The following is a 16,591-nucleotide window of genomic DNA, read 5'->3' as shown; positions in this document are numbered from 1 at the left end:
TAAATAGGAAATGAGACAAAATACATGGTCAAAAAAAGTATAAATTATTTTTGATATGTATATTGGGATAATTGCGACTAAACTCCTCACATAATTTCATTTATTGCATTTACCTGTCTATGTAAAAAAATTGATGGCAAATTAGGTACTATTTTTCTTGCACGTTGGTACCTAACGTTAAGTCAACAGTTAAGTTTGACTACAAACTATGTAGGAGACACATGGCAGTCTCATATTGGCCCAAATTTAATTTTAACTTTTAAAAATCAATTATAATATGTTTAAAATATAAATAATTTAATAATCAAATAAGAATTTATCAAAACCTAAAAAAACAAGATTTTCTAATAAATATAATTAAAACCATTTAAATGATTTTTAATATAATAATCACAAAAATATTAAAATAATAATTCTAAAATAAACTAAACACATGCCCATTAAAAAATATTTATCTTTCTCTCCCTCATCATCTTCTCTCTTTTACATCGTCAACCATGGCATATCAAATTTTGAGCCTCCTAGGGACACAAGCGCATCCCACTGCCTCCCCATATCATCCCAAGCTTAGCCCCAGTGGTTGGAAGTTCTTCTTCCTCGACAATTCTTCATCTTCACCTTAAAAGAGAAATTAGAGATATTGGTAACTTCCTGATATTCCTGTAGGAAAGTTAAAGTCCAAGAAACCATGACACTAGAGATGCTTCATTCGTCGACTAGCCAAGCTCCCCATGTCATGGACTTCCCGACGCTATATGCTCGAGGCATATGGAGGACTTGGGCAGAACTCCTTAGGCGCAATGTCCACAGGAGTCGTCCCAAGTCTGCCCCGGGACCAAGTACAGAGTACTCAGTCTTCCATTCGCATCTCGAGATTAAGGGACTTGATTAGAGCTCCTCGGGCGTAATGTCCATGGGAGGTGACACTGGTCTGTTCTTGTGCTACTAAGATTATTGTCTAGTCTCTAGATGCTAAGCCCTATTATGTCTGGAACAAGATTAGTCTCTTAGACCAGACTCGACTAGTTTCCTAGGTTTTTCTATTCTCGGGGTAGTTACACTAGGCTTACTCTTCTTTTGACAGGCTTAGTTTCCTAGGTCGTTCCTTGCGAGGGGCGATGCTGCCCTAACTCCCTACCCCCCAAGTGATCAGAGACTAGTCTACATTCAATTCTCCAGACCAGCAAGCACCAAAATATAAGCAGAAAAACAAATTTCCTCTTTACCGTGATTTATATACACGGTTTCCATTAAATGTGCCTAGAGGCTACAAGGGAGATTATAAAAATTAATAAAGTTCACTGCTCATATTATTGGTAATATCGGCGAAGATGCTCAACATTCCAGGCATGGGGTATCAATTCCCTATTTAGTCGGGCCAATTTGTATGTCCCTGGACATACAACACTCTCGACTTGGTATGGGCCCTCCAAGTATGGTCCCAGCACTCTTGACCGAGGTCTTGGGTGGCTAAGAAGACTCTTCGCAACACTAGATCTCCGACCCAAAAATTTCTATCCTTCACTTTAAAGTTGAAATATTTGGCCGCCTTTTGCTGGTAGGACGCTACTCGAAGCTAATAAGCTTCACGGAGCTCCTCCACTAGGTCTAGGGATTCTTGGAGTAAAGCGTGGTTTGTGGTTGGGTCATATGTGTATTGTTGGTGCGTGGAGATTGCTGCCTCAACTAGGAGCATGGCCTCATACCCATAGGCCATTGAGAATGGTGAGTGGCCAGTGGAGGTCCTGGCAGTGGTGCGGTAGCTCCAGAATACCCTAGGCAGCTCCTCGGGCTAGGCGCCTTTCACCTACTCAAGCCTTTTCTTTAAGGTGGCTTTGAGCGTCTTGTTGACTGCTTCCACATGCCCGTTTGCTTGCGGGTGGGTGACGGAAGAAAAGCTTTTCATGACTCCGTGTCGCTGACAGAATATGTGAACACTTTGTTGTCTAACTACAGACTGTTGTCAGAGACTATCTTCTGAGGAAGCCCGTAACGACAAAAGACCTCGAGGCCCTTAGCTTTAAGATCAAGCGCAACTCAAAGTCCAACAATCAATGCCTCATACTCTGCTTCATTGTTGGAGGCGTTGAACCCAAATCTTAGGGAACTGTGGACCCTGTGCCCTTCAGGGGATACTAAAATGAGAACTCCTCTAGTCCCATTTTCATTCGATGACCCATCGACATACAACTTCCACGTGGGCCCATCTATCGGGCCACCCATAGGTCCCTCATGATAACCTGTGCACTTGGCAATGAAATCTGCCAGTGCCTGCCCCTTTAGGAGAGAAGCGATGTCAACTTGACTAAGTTCGACAACCCACTTTAGGAGTCTCCCGGATGACTCTGGTTTTTGGAGGACTTGCCGCAAAGGGTGGTTCATGAGGTTTTTGACGGGAAGCGCCTGGAAGTAGGGCCTTAGCTTCCAAGAAGCTACCATCAGGCTAAAGGTCAATTTCTCCATGAGCGGGTACTTGGTCTTTGCTTCGAGGAGCCTTTCGCTCAGATAGTACACGGGGTGCTGGACATGGCCCACCTCGCAAACTAAGGCAGTGTTGATGGAATTCTCAGAGACATCCATGTAGAGTAAGAGGGGTTCCTTGTCCACAGGCTTTGATAGGATATGAGGGTCTTCCATATGAGCCTTCAGTTGCTGGAACACTTGCTCACATTCCTCCATCCATTCAAACCTCTGTCTTCCTCGGAGGATATTAAGGAACGGGATGCACTTGTCTGTCGCCTTGGAAACAAAATGACTCAGAGTAGCGATCCTCCCAGTGAGGCTTTGGACATCCTTATGACTTCGGGGAGATGGCATGTCAATCAGGGCATTAATCTTTTTGAGGTTTTCCTTTATTCCCCGAGCACTGACGATGAATCCTAGGAATTTTCCCGAGGCAACGCCAAAAGTGCACTTTTAGGGATTTAGCTTCATTTCGAACTTGCGAAGCACTGAGAACACCTCTACAAGGTCCCTCACGTGGTCGGGGTCCATTTGGGACTTCACCAGCATTTCATCCACATACATCTCCATATTCCGTCCCAGCTGCTCTTTGAACATTCGGTTCATGAGCCTTTGGTAGGTGGCCCCAACATTCTTTAGTCCGAAGGGCATCACCTTATTGCAGTAAACTCCTTTGTCCGTTAGGAAGCTGGTGTGCTCTTGGTCCGCGACATGCATGAAAAATTGGTTATATCCCAAGTACGCATCCATGAAGGACAAAAGCTCGTACCCAGAGGTGGCATTTGGCTTAGGCACAAGGACCAGATTGGATACCCACTTGGGATACTGTGCGCTCCGGATTAAATCGTTCGCAAGTAACTTGTCCACCTCTACCTTTAGGGTTTCCGCCCTAGTTTGATCAAATGTCCTCAATTTCAGTTGGATTGGAGCGACGTTGGGATCGACATTCAAGGCATGGCAAATGATATTTGGGTCAATGCCCGTCATGTGGAGTGGGACCAGGCGAAGACTTCCTGGTATTCCCAGAGGAAGGATAGGAGTGAGTTTCAGACTTTCCACTTTAAATTTTTCCTAATCTTGGTTCTCCTATTGGGAGTGGCTGTGTCGAAAGCTAACTCCTCGATTTCCTCCATTGGTCTGACCGCCCTCTCTTTTTGAACCCGTGGGTCCAACTCTTTGGCCTCCTCAATCAACACCTCCTTCACTTATGCGGCCTCGGGAAGACACTGTCCTTGGACCACCTCCTCGACTACAATAATTGGCTATCTGAGGGAAACATTGTAGCATTGTCTCGTCTCCTCTTTGTCGCCTAGGACTGTAACACCCTAAGTTGCTAATAAGGTTTAGGACCTTGATTAGCGTGCCTGGAGGGCAATAAGTGAATTAATATGCTAATATGTGAATTTAAATGAATATGTGATTAGAATGCATGTTTAGGTGGTATAAATATGCATGTGGGTCCCGTTTGCATGATAGGGGTAAATTGGTAATTTTAGCCCGTTGATGGCATAAATGTGATAATTGTATTATGTGGTTTGTACCACATGGGTGTGGTGATATTAATGTGATACACGTGTCGAGACGATCCTAGAGAGTTAGATAACTCAAAAGTCACAACGGGATTCTATACCCGGCTCGGGAGGAGCCTAGGGGTACTTTGGGGAAATTTCATGAGTTGGGTTGTGAGTTTGTGGTTAATGGTTATTGGTGATTAGGTAACCTGAGTAACCATTAGTAACTGCTGAGAGTAACAAGTTTGGATGGAAAATGGTAGAATTGTAATATAAGTGAAAGGACAAGAGTGCCCTTGAGGCTTAGTTAGAAGAGGGATTAGATGGAAGGGTAAGATGGTCTTTTGGCAAGGATTTAGATAACTTCAGCTGAGAAGATAAGTCATTCACGTTTTAACACTTAGGTATATTTTGTTTTGGCTGAAAGTTTGAGGAGAAAACTAGAAAGAAAGGAAAGGAAGAAGGGAGCTGAAACTTGAGGGATCTAGGAGGAGAATCAAGTGGTTGGAGGCAATTAAACTTGATCATAAACCAAGACTTTTCTGAGGTAAGGATTTATCTCTGTTTTGTTAAGTTTCTAAGCTTGATTTTCTTAGAGTGTTAGTATGAAAATTGAAAGTTGATGTGTGGCTGTTTGGTGGATTCTTGGGGATGAGGCTTGCTTAAATTCAGTTTGGGAATAAGGGGGATTCGCTTGGAGCTGGACTTGGAGAAGACTCAGGGGAAAATTTCTACTTGAGGTAAGGGTTTTATGCATCTCTATTATGTATTAGCTGTTGTGATCAAGTTGCTGGTTTATTAGTTTAAGTTTCATAAAGTTTAAAGCCAATTGGTGAATTGAGGATTTGATTGTGTGTTTGGGTTTATTGTTGATGTTTCTGAGTTGTTAGATGGTCTATGTGGGGTTTTGAATTGATTTTGGGGCTTAGGTACTTGTTTGGAATGATTTGGAGAGGTTTTAGCTCGGGGAAAACGCAGGGAAAAACCCAGAAATCTGGGTTCGCGAAGGAGCGCTGCGGCCCTGTTCTTGGGCGCCGCGGTGCGAGGCTGTTTCTGGACAGGGGAAAGTTCTCTGACTTGCTGGGCGCCGCGGCCCTCTAGGGCAGCGCTGCGGCGCTAGGCCAGTTTCAGGGCATAGAAATTTTGCAATTTTGAGCTTTTGCTCCGGGTGTTCGGGGGATGTTTCCAATGAATTGTTTTAGGAATTTGGGGATTCCGAGAGTGTGGGATTGGTCCCAGGAAGTGGTTTTGGATTGATTAGTAATAAAGGATGTTTTTTATGTGTTGTGACTAGGTCTTTGGAGAGGCTCGGGTTAGAGGACCGTGCTCGCGGCTTCGGGGCATCGGAAGCTCGGGATACAGGTAAGAAAACCACTGTTCCCACAGAGCTTGTATGCAGGGCTGAGCCCAATATGTTTGAATTGCAGGGCGTAGCCCTTTGGTTGAATTTGCTAGTACTTAGTATATGTTTGTCATGCTATGATTACGATTATGTGAATGCTCGGCGAGAGCCGGAAACGGCGCAGGCCGAGGTCGGCATGGGCCGGGAACGGCGTTGGGCACGTTGAGTGCTAGGCCGAGTACGGCAAGGGGCCGGGAGCAGCGTTGTGCACGTGGGGTGCAAATTTCCAAGGTGAGACCTTAAAGGATACCTGGGATATCCTCACGGTGTGGACCGCGAACCCAGGGCTTGGTAAAGCGCCTGGGACGGCATGGCCGTATGTGTTTAGCCTATTGGTGGCCTGATTATATGCTAAGTGTTTGTTGTGCATATGTTATCTGCTTGTGTGGGTTTTCTTTCTGGGCTTCGGCTCATGGGTGCTCTGTGGTGCAGGTAAGGGCGAGAGGAAAGTCAACCAACCATGAGTATGGAGAGCGTGAAGTGGCGTGTACATGTTTGGCCTGCCTGGCAGCAACGGCTAGTGGTTTTGGGAGATGGTTGTATTAAAACATAGATTTTGTCGTCTAGTCGACTCAAACTTGTAAATTATATGTTGTAAATATTTCTAGACAGTATCTTGGGATCCCAAGTGTCAAATACTCAACGATTTGTAGTAAACAGTATTATTTTCAAAGTTTGTTTCACTATTTATGATTTCATTACACTTTTGACCTAAAAACCTTGATTATCGAGTTAACTACACATTTAAAAACTCACTTAGTAACGACTCTAAGGGAGTAGGGCGTTACAACTTGGTATCAGAGCGAGCCAAGGTTTATTGGTTCTGAAGATCGACCGAACATGTACGCTCGCTGTCAGTGACAAGCTCGACTCAGGGTTGGTTGGTATGAATGATTGATATGCTTAAATACGTGTTTAAATGCCCTGTTTGCCTGCTTGTTGATATGGAGCATGATGAATGAGTTGACATATGCATGAGATACTGATAGGGCCTGGCCCTTGACTATTGCATGATGAGATTAAAGCATGCTGGGTGTATGTGGTTAACTGCCTAGATTGAATCGATATGTTATATCTGTTTATTGGATTGTATGAAGCATGATGAGTGTGGATATACTTAGTTGTGATAAAATTTGGTAGCTGAATGCATGGCATTGTGGATTTGGCCTAAAATGTTTCATGTGTGCATGATAACTGTGATTATTTGGATCTAATTGCAGATTGGTTCAGAGTGTGAACCTTACGGTTGAGGAGTTTGGTCAGTGGTGGCAGATGAACTCAAGTTGTTTGTGCCTAGGATGGTTAAGTGGACTGGGTATTGTTTAGTAGGGGGATTCTAGATAATAGTTGGAGTTAGAGACCTCCATCTACCCCTGAAAGCCGCAGCAGATGATTGCGTTCGAGTTTAATGGTTGAGACGGGACAGAGGAATAATAGACTTCTCTAGGAAAGAGCTCCTTTATGTGCTTTGATGGTAGGGTTACCAGTGTTGGGTTATTGTGAGGATAAGGATAGACAAGGTATTATGTGGAAGGCCGGGTGTTATTCTCTGATTTTGAGGGAAATTTAGGTTGATAAAGAATTGTACAGTGGATGGGCAAAGTTAATTCCACCCTTGGTTAAGAGGATGAGAGATCATGATTAAAGGCTTGTGTTAAATATTGTGGCAGAGGGATGCCTGAAAATGGTACTCGGGTTGAGATATTGGCATGACGGGTTGGAAAGAACTTAGATGGTGAATTGATAGAAGAAGTTATAAAGACATGGTTTGAACTGTGGAGACTGGTGGGCTTATTGGATACCTGGCTCTTGATCACTAAAGGATCGTGGTGCGAAAAGTGAACTCTTCGAGCATCGTCCTAGGAGAATGTGATGACTTGGTTAGCCATCCATGGCATTTGGGTTGGCAACTGATCTAAGGCTAACACCTCATCATCAAGGTTTAAGGCCTGCACATACCTATTCTATGAGCCCTTAGAAGTGCCCCCAACTGGGGTCCTCCCGAGGTAGTACCTACTATGTCGTTCACCCGAGGGGGCCTGTTTGCTATCGGTTGTGGCCGAGCTATAGGAACTGGGCTCGGAGACAGGGGAGTAGCAGGTTGTGCAAGTACTCCCGTTGCTAGGGTCGGAGCTTTGCGAGTCCCATTGTGGAGGTGCCCTAACTTGATGAGGTTCTCAATCTGATCTTTGAGCTGGTGACACTCATTGGTGTGGTGCCCTATATCGTTGTGAAAATGACAAAACTTGTCGGGATCTCACCTTTCCCTGTCCCTTTGGATGGGTTGTGGCTTTCGGTAATGAACATGCTGTTCCGTAGCCACAAAGATATTCTCACGGGAGTCCACCAAGTCAGTGTACTCGGAGTACTGTGAGACATAATTCCCTCCAAAGGTAGTTCCCTATTCAGCCAGAGCGGTCTTGTTTCCCTTGGGCTTTCTGCCCTTATCTTTGCCCCGCGTCTACTATTGCTGGGGGTTTGAATGGGTGGGGTAGACTGGGATGAAGCGTAAAATCCAGTACTGAATGCATACTGAAAAGCATTATACACAGTGGGCGCTGCTCTATATCCCGTCGGAGCCGCACTGAAACCAGCGGTGGCATGGTACTAAAGCCAACTGGTGGGATGCTCAGATTGGACTGGACTCCCCCCAAAATCGGTTGGACATGAGTGTAAGGTGGATACTGGGTCCCCAAAATGATGAGGTCAGGCATTGTCGAAGCAAGAAAGGCGACATGCCCCCTAAATGCTCCAATCTGGGCATCCTCCTAGCTGATATATTCTTATGCTCGGTGGATGAAGCCGTCGAGCCATCGGCACCCTTTCCACTGGAGGTCATCCCACAATGGGTTCCCTGCACAGATGTCGGCCTGCAAAGCCATCAGTTGTTGGCCATCGTCAACCCTCTTGGTCCTCGCAGCTTCCTCCTTGAAGCGTTTGATATATGCCTTGAGGGTCTCGAAGGGTCCTTGCTTTATATTGGCCAAATCATTGACGTCAAAGCTCACCTTCCGAGCTACTATAAACTGTCTCTGGAAGTGGGACGACAGTTGGTGCCATGACTGTATGGATCCTGATCTATGCTTTTTTAAACCATTCGTCTGCTGGTCCTGTTAAATTTATAGGCAACACATGACACTTGGTGTCCTCGGAGACGCGATGTACCAACATTAGCCTGTTGAACTTTGAGAGGTGGTCGGTGGGATCTGTGCCACCATCATAAGACGTGATGGCAGGCATCTTGAAGCCCTGTGACAAAGGGGCTTCCACTGTGTGAGGAGCGCACAGCTCCCCATCCTCATCATCCGAGTCGGAGTCATGGCCCTATCATCGGGCCATTCTGAGCATGATCCTCTTCAGGCTCTCTAACTCCGCATGGAGTAGGTCGTGATCTTGGTGGGTGCTTTGTGCCGGGTTATCTCTCCTTCGGGCATTAAGATTGTCCCTGAGGTCCGATGGATCTTTCTTCGCGGGTTCACGCTTGTGGGTCTTATTGCATTGATGAGCATTAAGGTTGTCTCGTAGGTTAGCCTGACCTCGGAACACGCCATTGTCCTCGGGAAATTTTGAGGACATTCTCATTGTTAGCCGAGATGTTGATGTCGTGCTATCTACTGAAAGGGAAATTTTGCATGCTGACCCCTCGACCATTGTTCCTATGGTGATGACGAGGTGCCTGGGGGACACCACCTCTAGGCCTCGTGCGATCCGTATTGGTGTGTCTGGGCGGAATGCCCCGGGCTCCATGGGGGCTGGTAGCATGGCAGTGTCCTCGGACTCCTGGGTCTTCACCTATGCTAGCTGGCCTTGGGACCTGGTTGTCTTTGGGGTTCTAACGAGCCTTCTTTGATTTGTGAGCAGGGTTATCGTCAACATTAACTTTTCCACTGTCCTATGGCATAGTTGGGGTTCCATCTCCAGCTGGGTGCACGAGAGGCACACTAGCTAGTAGATCTCACTCCATCTCAATCAGGTGCCAGGGAGGCACACCGGCTAGTGCGACATGTGGCATTCTAGCTGGGGGCATAGGGGGCACACCAACTGGCTGCCCAGACGATACTTCACTATTGGGGTCCACTCGCAGCCCTTGGTCACTAGAGTAGCCCTCATGGCGTTAACCATTTTCTGTAGGGTGATGAAGTTACCCTCTTGGGTGTCGATCTTTTGTTTTTGAGTGGCCACCTAGTCACGGAGCGCTACCACTTCTAGTGTCTCCTCCGCGTCCATGTGATAAGGATATTCCTCATCATAGTATTCATCATCGCCCCCGTCATCCATGTTGTTGTACTCGACATTTTCGTCCTAGTCTTCCACCGCATCAGGGTGGTCTTACGGCGGCATGTGATTGTTTTCTCTTCCCTCAATTGTGACGTGGGGGGCGGTATTGTTCGGTGCATTCTTTTGAGTGGTCACCATGACTGTTTTTCAAGCTCTCAATGAAAGCACCAAAATGTTGACTGCCTTTTTTGTTGCCAACTTAATCTAAGAGATTAAAGGACAATCAAGGAAAGAACACAAGGTTTTATGTTGTTCAGACTATAAAAGAGTCCTAGTCTATGAGTCTTTATTATTTAGTGAGCTTGAAGCTTGTAGTAGCAAGCTTCAATGGTAATTCTTAGGCAACATATATATTGCACTGAGTACAGAGTTTCTCTCTCTAAAAAATTGAACCCTCTACAAGGAGATACCCCAACCCTATTTATAGAGGCTGGGGTCATTAATGTTAATCATCTCTCATTAATCTTAGATTCCCCTGTTAAGTTAAAACAAAAAGGGTTGTGTTAAAATAAAGACTGGCCCATGCGAATTCTACGGGGCCCATTGCAGAAAGTCATGCACCAACTTTATGGGGAACATATCTGTGACTGTCAGGGTGTGGCGCATGTTTGCCCATGCCAGGTGGTGTTGTGGGTAATGGCAATTGTCAAGTGTACGAGCTCGACACCACCAATCGAGGTTCACAAAAAGTTGTCAAACGATCGCCTGGTGGCCCACAATTGTAGCGACTGACATCTGGTGGCTATCCCAGGTCTGAGGATCGAAATCATAGACCTGAGGGATGAGTGAGTGAAGAGAGTTCCTTGGAACGTGGCCTCACCTGGAGAGATCCTTGCCATGAGGATGGACCTCAGAGCATGACCTCACTCGAAGACATCCACGACTTATTTGCTGGCCCAGGAGGTGGCATCACCTGGAGGTACCCTCGCCTCGAGGAGAGACCTTGGGGCGTGGCCTACCTATGGAGACATCCACGACTTGTCTGAACTAGGTTTCTTGAAGAGGTTGCACTCCGATCACCTCATGAATTACCTCATCACTAATCACTCTTAATTGTCACGTGTCAGGAGGTGAAAATATAAACAACAATACTGATTAAAACCACTCAAAGCAATAGACAAAATAACTTGAACAACAATTGAGGAGAAAAACCTATTAAGCTTTCCAATATCCCACCAACCATTTGAGGAAAAAAATAAGAAACTTTATCACTAGGAGGCACATAATTTAATTTAAAAGTGATATTTATAACATTGGGAATCCAATACTCCCTGTCTATAGAAATAGAAGCACCATTTCCAACTTTCCAAATAAGGTCTCTCTTTAAAAGATCCCTTCCCCATAAAATACTTGTCCAAATAAAAGAAAGAGAATGACTAGGTTTATCATCTAGAAAAATCATTTTTTGGAAAATAACTAGCTTTCAAAAATTGGCTTATAAAAGAGAAAGGATTAGAGAAAATTTTCCAAGCTTATTTAGCTAGCATAGCTTGATTAAAATGAACAAGAGATCTAAAACCCATACAACCATAAAATTTAGTCTATTAAAGAAAATTATAATTTTTCCAATGAACCTTAGAAAGCTGATTAAGAGATCCTCGCCAAAATTTTTCCATAATAGATTCAATATTATGGCAAAAATAAATCGACAATCTATAACAGGCAATAACATAAGATGAAATATACAGCTTAAACAATAGCCTTTAGAATGACCTCTTTTTCACCTTTAGAAAAAAAATTGTGCATTCCAAGCATTCAAATAAGTCAAGATTTTATCTTTGATAAAATTTAAAAGCCTATTTCTTAGATCTATGAAAACACTAAGGAAGACCTAAATATCTAATAAAAAAAAGGCTTATCATCAATATTAAGTAGTGAATGAAAAAACTTCTTATCATAATTCTTAGTGTTAGGAGAAAACAAAATGGAAGATTTAGTAAAATTAATAAGTTAGCATGAAGCTCTACAATAATGTTGTGAATTTGATCACCTCAACAATAACAGAAAGTAAACAAGAAAGCAGGAATTAATATGAATCAAGATAATCTCAAAGCAAAAACTAAAAGAAGAACACAAACAACAATAACATAAAACATAAAAGATGAACAGAAGAACACAAGAACATACGTGTCAGTACTTTGAGGTGCCTACATTCACGACCAGAATAACCTTTAATGGCTAGAGCTTTTATTAAAAAAATGTGCCTCTGTACAATTACCAATTGAACCAATGAAGTCTTGCTCCAGTCTTCACTAATACATAGCACACGAGCACTCAAGATCTCACTTACAAAAGTTTTTTCTCAATACAAACTTCTCTGATTTTAATACAATACAAAAGGCTTTGTGACTTGTCTATTTATAGACTTTTCTGTATAGCCTAAGAAATGAGGCTCTAACTAACTTAACAGCCTTTTGGCTGATGTGTCATCCATGTAAGTTTTACATAAGTGTTTGAACCAATCACAACGAATAACTATCTAAAACATCTTTAATATCTAAGCAGGAATTATTATGAGATTGAAAAAAAAAAAGACTATCGAAAGAAAAAATAAATGAGAGATAGATGAGGCAGTTCGAGAAATTTTAATACCTTTAAGAAGAAGTGCAAATTCTTGAAGCCGAAATCTGGAGGTTAAACCTTCAAAACAAAGGAGAAAAAGATAAGGAGAGAGAGGATTACCCTGTCTAATACCAGTAGTAGGAACAATTTTACTGTTGGTAACTGGTTTACCATATGCGCATTGGAAATCATGGGGTGGTGGGCACAAAGATTTCAAAAAAAAATATTTAAACAATCTTTAAATAATTAGATCCATTAATATGCAAAACATTAATCAATGAGAAAGAGAAAGATAAGGATTTACTAGTTGTAGAACAATCAAGAATTATTGTTATCTTTTAGTACCTCCAACGAATATCCAATCCAAAACAGCATTATGAATACTCAGACCAAGATCTTCAAAGATGTATCTCTATACCTCAAGACATGTGTGGGCACGTAGAGTAATGGTGAGAAAATTTATGATTCACAAGATGTACTCAACTCATAAGATCTTGGAATATTAGGTCTGAGATAGTTTTTTTTATAGAGAAAAATAATACGATATATATTTTTCTCTCTGTGCGAAAGACTTAAAATTCTTTAGAATCTTATAGAAACTAATTTCTATCAGATAAATTTATAAAAAAATTAATTAAATTCAAATTATAAACCAATTATTAAATAAATATAAGAAATATCCAAGAACTAGTCTTGGACCTAGTCATACGCCAAAACTCACCCCAAGGACATTTTGGTATGTTGACTAAAAAAACATAATTACACCACTAATCTCCAAATTAATCAACTAATCCATCAAATACAATTATTCCGTCAATTAATCTCATTTTACTAATAATCCCAAAATATTAAAATACCCTAAATAACCCTAGGCTCGACCCGAGTCGAGTATTTATCCTCGTTGTGACTTTTCCGGTAAAGTCACTAGAAAGGATCCAATCATGTTGAATATCACATATATTCACATAATAATGTGGTCTCAAGCACATAACACATAATATTCACAAATATACCCTCAACGAGTCAAAATTACGAAAATGCTTTTTTTTTTTTTTTTTAACAAAAGCAGGTCTTTAAATACATTTAATACACATAATCATGCACACGCGATTATATAATGATATAATCCACATAAATTCCACTCATGCCCTCTCGGCATGTCAATAAAGGTAGTAAACCTTATTAAGAGAGTTGGGACGCTACACCAGATGAATGAGGATCGTGAGAAAATGAAGGGGCTCAAAGCTGAGAATATTGTCCTGCTTGTGCAAATGGAGACCATAGATTCTCAGAATACCAAGGTTCAACCATCCCACTTCTGAGTCCCAATCAGCCCGATGCAATCTTTAGGTGACTTCACCCCTATCTCTAACAATGAAGGACCGAGTCAGAAAGATCCATCATCCTCGGAAAGGAATCATCAAACTCCACCTACAATGCCTAACATACAGAATTATATTGTTAATGCAGGTGAATAGGTAACCATGACTAAACATGGACATTCATTTGCACTCAAACAACAACAGACTCTGGTAAAAGCCAGCCAGCCTTGGGAGCTGGACAACAATAGAGTCCATGAGTCAACCAGCTAGCCTCTGTAGCTGGACAGCAACAGACACCAAGAATTAGTCATTCAACCTCTAAGAGCGAACAATAACAAGCCATGGGAGTCAGTCAACCAACCTTGGGAGACGGATAGAGTGCTCTTTAGCAACCAGTCACACTCGGACAGAGTCATCCAGCCATGACCGAGCCAACACACCAGCCCATCACCAATTCCTTCCCAATTCCTGACCTCGGACTGGCTCGCAAGTTGGCTTAGATGGAGGCACTCATCCAGATGCTGAGTCCAATAAAAAAGAGTGCATAAAGTTGCTATGTTGATTCTCCATTCATGGGCGATATAGAAATGGTCGAGATGCCTAAGAAGTTTAACTTCCCTCACATGAAGATCTCCATGATGACCACTTTACCCAATATAGACAGAGGATGGTTACTATGGTCATCTTGCATGACATGAGGGAAGCATGCATGTGTAAGGGGTTTGGTTCCAATATGATTGGACCAACCCTCTAGTGGTACACTAATTTACCTAATAATTTCATTTATACTTTTGCACAATTACGTGACACTTTTCTTGAGCAGTTTGCTAGTAGTAGGAAACTTGAAAAATTAGTAGAAGTTTTGTATGTCATAGTTCAATGACGGAATGAGCCTTTGCGGGATTATGTAGGTCATTTCAACAAGGAGAAAGTATCTATTACCAACTATAATCAGCACATAACCATTCCAGCCATCCAGAAAGGGCTCTGCTATGACTCAGACCTGTACAAAGAACTTACCAAGTATCCCTGCAAAACCACGGAAGATGTCCTGGCCAAGGCATGGACACAAATCAAATGGGAGGAAGACAAAGTCAATTACTATCGATCTTCCCCAAAAAAGGACAATAAAAAAGACTTAAGGGTGGACAAATGATAGAGTGACCGACGATTCGAGCCATACCCCTCTCCTAGCTGGCCTGGGAACAGAAGAATGGAGTATAACCGGTCATCCGAGACACGTCCCCGAGATAAACCAAATATATCAGAGTACAATCTCTCAATATCGCCTATTGAAGCTGTAATGGCATTAAAAAGGCTTGGAGACAGAGTGAGGTGGCCCAAAAAAATGAGAACACCAGCCGACCAAAGGGATAGAACCAAGTGGTGTGACTTCCATGTTGACCATGGACATGAGACAGACAAATGCATTACCCTACAACTAGAAGTGTCAAACTTGTTAAAATGTGGACACCTAACCGACCTCTTAACAGACAAGGGAAAAATAACCTTCCAAAGCCGGGAAAACAAGTCAGGCGCCCATAGAGAACTGACTCCACCTAGACCCTCCCACCCATGATCAGACTGTCAATGTGATAACATGTGGCTCTGAGGTATGCGGAGTAACTCATTCAGCAACTAAAAGACATACCAAGCAGAACAACTCGGCTAACGGGGAGTCCAGTGAGACAGAGAAGACTACGACCAACTCACCAACTCAAACCATCAACTTCTCCACATCAGATTCAACCAGACTCCTCAACCCACATCATGACACTCTTGTTATTGCACTTTATATTGCTAACTATTTTACTAAACATATTCTTATTTTTAATGGCAGTTCAGCCAAAGTTTTGTTTTTGAGTGCTCTCAAGAAAATGGGGATAGGCAAGTCCAAGATTGTAAAAAAGACTACCATCCTCATTGGCTTTAGTGGAGAGAAAAATAACATAGTATGGGAGATTGAGCTACATGTCTACGCTGAAAGAGTCAAGCTGTGCACCAGATTCCTGGTGGTAGACTTACCCTTGGCCTACAATGTCATATTAGGCTGACCATGGATACACGAGATGGAGGCTGTATCGTCAACTTACCACCAAGTACTAAGGTTCCCAACCAAATTGGGGGGGGGGGGGGTGGGTAAAGGAGATTAGAGGATAACCGAAGAATTTGAGGGCATGCTACCAGACTACCATGAAAGCCAAACCTGCCCAGTTATAGCAACTACAACAGGAATGACTAACTAACTCACAACCAGACCAACCGGACATGGAAGGGTTAGACGAAGTCTAGATCCATCTAGACTTCCCAAACCAAAAAGTCAAAATTGGATCACGATTAGACCCTGACATCAGAACAAAGATTATCAAATTCATTTATGATAATTATGATTTTTTTGCTTGGTCCCATGCGGACATGACTGGAATTGACCCTGAGAATATTGTTCATAAATTACAGTTTGACCCAGACTACCCACTAAGGAAACAAAAGAGAAGAAAGTCTGCCCCTGAAAGTAACAAGGCAATCAATGAAGAAGTCCAAAATCTCATTGAGAAAGAATTCATAAGGGAGGTGCACTATTCTGATTGGCTAGCCAACATGGCAATTGTAAAGAAGAAGAATGGAAAGTTGCGAGTATGCATTGATTTTACATACCTCAACAAGGCGTGCCCAAAGGAATCATTCCCATTGCCACACATAGACATGCTAGCAAACGCCACAGCTGGTATGAGCTCTTAAGCTTCATGGACGCATACTTGGGATACAACATGATGCTAATGCACCCAAATGACCAAGAGAAGACAACCTTTATGACCAACCTGGGCATATTCTGTCACAAAGTCATGTTGTTCAAATTGAAGACTGCAGGGGCGACTTACTAATGTTTAGTGAACAAAATGTTTGATGACTTGCTGAGGAAGACGATGGAAGTATGCATCAATGACATGCTCATCAAATCCCTCATTGCAGAGGACCGCATTAGTCATTTAAAACAATCATTGGATATTATTAGAAAACATAACATGAAATTGATCCGACTAAATGCTCTTTTG

The sequence above is a fragment of the Humulus lupulus genome, chromosome 1 (genome assembly GCF_963169125.1).
Source record: "Humulus lupulus chromosome 1, drHumLupu1.1, whole genome shotgun sequence".
Taxonomy (NCBI): domain Eukaryota; kingdom Viridiplantae; phylum Streptophyta; class Magnoliopsida; order Rosales; family Cannabaceae; genus Humulus; species Humulus lupulus.
Note: the sequence above shows the minus strand (reverse complement) of the source record.